The following is a 4,775-nucleotide window of genomic DNA, read 5'->3' as shown; positions in this document are numbered from 1 at the left end:
GGTACAGTTATAGTGAGTATGCCAGTTTGAACAGGTGGGTTTTGAGTTGGGATATGAATGATGTTATGAAGACTGTCAGACATGTGGGGGCAGGAAGTTCCAACGTCTGGGAGCCGAGCAGCTGGAAGCTGGAGCACATGGCATTATTTACCTTACTACTTTACTACTATACTTATACTACTGCCTATCATGCTAATAGTTAGATACTACTATACGTATACTACTGCCTATCATGCTAATAGTTAGATACTACTATACGTATACTACTGCCTATCATGCTAATAGTTAGATACTACTATACGTATACTACTGCCTATCATGCTAATAGTTAGATACTACTATACGTATACTACTGCCTATCATGCTAATAGTTAGATACTATACTTATACTACTACCTATCATGCTAATAGTTAGATACTACTATACTTATACTACTACCTATCATGCTAATATGCATATACTACTATACTACTATACTTATACTACTGCCTATCATGCTAATATGCATATACCACTATACTACTATACTTATACTACTGCCTATCATGCTAATATGTCTATACTACTATACTTATACTACTACCTATCATGCTAATATGCCTATACTACTATACTTATACTACTACCTATCATGCTAATAGTTAGATACTACTATACTTATACTACTACCTATCATGCTAATATGTCTATACTACTATACTTATACTACTACCTATCATGCTAATAGTTAGATACTACTATACTTATACTACTACCTATCATGCTAATATGTCTATACTACTATACTACTATACTTATACTACTACCTATCATGCTAATATGTCTATACTACTATACTACTATACTTATACTACTACCTATCATGCTAATATGTCTATACTACTATACTACTATACTTATACTACTACCTATCATGCTAATATGTCTATACTACTATACTTATACTACTACCTATCATGCTAATAGTTAGATACTACTATACTTATACTACTACCTATCATGCTAATATGTCTATACTACTATACTTATACTACTACCTATCATGCTAATAGTTAGATACTACTATACTTATACTACTACCTATCATGCTAATATGTCTATACTACTATACTTATACTACTACCTATCATGCTAATAGTTAGATACTACTATACTTATACTACTACCTATCATGCTAATATGTCTATACTACTATACTACTATACTTATACTACTACCTATCATGCTAATATGTCTATAATACTATACTTATACTACTACCTATCATGCTAATAGTTAGATACTACTATACTTATACTACTACCTATCATGCTAATATGTCTATACTACTATACTTATACTACTACCTATCATGCTAATATGTCTATACTACTATACTTATACTACTACCTATCATGCTAATATGTCTATACTACTATACTACTATACTTATACTACTACCTATCATGCTAATATGTCTATAATACTATACTTATACTACTACCTATCATGCTAATATGTCTATACTACTATACTTATACTACTACCTATCATGCTAATATGTCTATACTACTATACTACTATACTTATACTACTACCTATCATGCTAATATGTCTATACTACTATACTTATACTACTACCTATCATGCTAATAGTTAGATACTACTATACTTATACTACTACCTATCATGCTAATATGTCTATACTACTATACTACTATACTTATACTACTACCTATCATGCTAATATGTCTATACTACTATACTACTATACTTATACTACTACCTATCATGCTAATATGTCTATACTACTATACTTATACTACTACCTATCATGCTAATAGTTAGATACTACTATACTTATACTACTACCTATCATGCTAATATGTATATACTACTATACTACTATACTTATACTACTACCTATCATGCTAATATGTCTATACTACTATACTACTATACTTATACTACTACCTATCATGCTAATATGTCTATACTACTATACTACTATACTTATACTACTACCTATCATGCTAATATGTCTATACTACTATACTACTATACTTATACTACTACCTATCATGCTAATATGCCTATACTACTATACTTATACTACTACCTATCATGTTAATATGCATATACTACAATGCTAATATACTTATACTACTACCTATCATGCTAATATGTCTATACTACTATACTACTATACTTATACTACTACCTATCATGCTAATATGTCTATACTACTATACTTATACTACTACCTATCATGTTAATATGCATATACTACAATGCTAATATACTTATACTACTACCTATCATGCTAATATGTCTATACTACTATGTACTCAGAGTGTAACACTCTAGTTCAACACTGTTTTCATGAACAACACCACTGACCCTTAGCTGCCAGAGTTGTAACCCCTCCTGCTGACTTGTTGTACACAATCTGTAAATTGCTTTGGATAAAAGTGTCAAGATAAATGTATTGGATCTAAGGCCTAAAACCTTTTGTGTTTTCCTTATAAATGATTTACAAATGCTGAGATGAATATCTGTGAATCATTATGTCACCGTCTTCTGTTGAGTCAGTTAACTTGAAATACTTGTTTTCGTTTGCTATGCAAAGTCAGTTGGGGCTTGATATACCGGAATGTCTCTGAAGAATGTAACACCGTCCAGATTATTAACGGTGCACTTCACCAAAAGACGAGGCAGATATATTCTGCACATAATCTCACACACGTCCAAAAATCCAAAGAACTTTGCACACGTTAATTTACTTTAGAGTAAATTAATTTGACCACCAGTGTCAACGGGGCCATTGAATCCTTGTGTTGTGTTAATTACAGCAGATGTAGATGAAGAAATAGCGATACCTTGTCTTATAGAGACTGCTGCCTTATCATTTCATTGAGCTGTGATTAACTCAGGGATTCAATGTCCCTGATGACATCACTGGTGGCAATGTTCAAACTCATTTACTCTCAATAACTGTCAGAGTAAATTAACTGTTTTAGAGTTTTCAGATGTCTGTGAGATTGTGTGCAAAATAAATCATTGTTTTTTTGGTGAATACCCACCTTGAGCTCCACCAGCACTGTAAACCAATGTTAACGGTTTCTGCAGTCCCTCTACTCTGCAGTAAACAGAGAATAGATTGTCTGGTATCCCGTTCTCACTTTATCCAATCAGAACCCTCGATATTTGTACTTTGCCAAATTTGCTTACTGCACTGGCAGATTAGTTGACTTGTTTCATGCTCATATTTACTTAAAACTAGGTTTTATTTCTTATTTCTGTCAGACATTAGATTTAGATAAAGTGGGAACGGGATTCCAGAAAATGTGTTCCCTGTTTTCTGCAGAGTGGAGGGACTGAGAGACCCATGTTACTGACCAGACACTCTGTATCAGTGATGGCTGTTTACTGCAGAGTGGAGGGACTGGGAGACCCATGTTACTGACCAGACACTCTATATCAGTGATGTCTGTTTACTGCAGAGTGGAGGGACTGAGAGACCCATGTTACTGACCAGACACTCTGTATCAGTGATGGCTGTTTACTGCAGAGTGGAGGGACTGAGAGACCCATGTTACTGACCAGACACTCTATATCAGTGATGTCTGTTTACTGCAGAGTGGAGGGACTGGGAGACCCATGTTACTGACCAGACACTCTATATCAGTGATGTCTGTTTACTGCAGAGTGGAGGGACTGGGAGACCCATGTTACTGACCAGACACTCTATATCAGTGATGGCTGTTTACTGCAGAGTGGAGGGACTGGGAGACCCATGTTACTGACCAGACACTATATCAGTGATGGCTGTTTACTGCAGAGTGGAGGGACTGGGAGACCCATGTTACTGACCAGACACTCTATATCAGTGATGGCTGTTTACTGCAGAGTGGAGGGACTGGGAGACCCATGTTACTGACCAGACACTCTATATCAGTGATGACTGTTTACTGCAGAGTGGAGGGACTGGGAGACCCATGTTACTGACCAGACACTCTATATCAGTGATGGCTGTTTACTGCAGAGTGGAGGGACTGGGAGACCCATGTTACTGACCAGACACTCTATATCAGTGATGGCTGTTTACTGCAGAGTGGAGGGACTGGGAGACCCATGTTACTGACCAGACACTCTATATCAGTGATGGCTGTTTACTGCAGAGTGGAGGGACTGGGAGACCCATGTTACTGACCAGACACTCTATATCAGTGATGGCTGTTTACTGCAGAGTGGAGGGACTGGGAGACCCATGTTACTGACCAGACACTCTATATCAGTGATGGCTGTTTACTGCAGAGTGGAGGGACTGGGAGACCCATGTTACTGACCAGACACTATATATCAGTGATAGCTGTCAGAATGTAGAGCTACTTAACACTTATTCTAACATGTAGAACAAAAACATCACTGACAGCACCTTTTAACATAGTAATTAGGGATGTTCGATATTGGCTTTTTTACCGATATCCGATAAACCGATAATCTCCAACTCTTAATTTCCGATACCGATATCAACCGATACCAATATATGCAGGGCCCCCCCCCCCCCAAAAAAACTGAATAATTTCAGGCAATTAACATTACATATCTCTTGTCGTGGAATTAACACAACATTATGCATACTTTTGACAATAATTAAAATAAGAATTTGTTCTTACTTGCTCGCCTGGGTAGATGAAGGTTAAATAACTGTAAAAAAAATAGAACTATACCGATAATTTCCGATATTACATTTTAATATAATATCGGACATCCCTAATAGTAATGGTTCTTG

The sequence above is a fragment of the Notolepis coatsorum genome, assembly GCF_963971535.1.
Source record: "Notolepis coatsorum genome assembly, chromosome: 6".
Classification (NCBI taxonomy): domain Eukaryota; kingdom Metazoa; phylum Chordata; class Actinopteri; order Aulopiformes; family Paralepididae; genus Notolepis; species Notolepis coatsorum.
The sequence above is the reverse complement of the archived record's forward strand: the minus strand, read 5'-3'. Positions refer to the sequence as shown.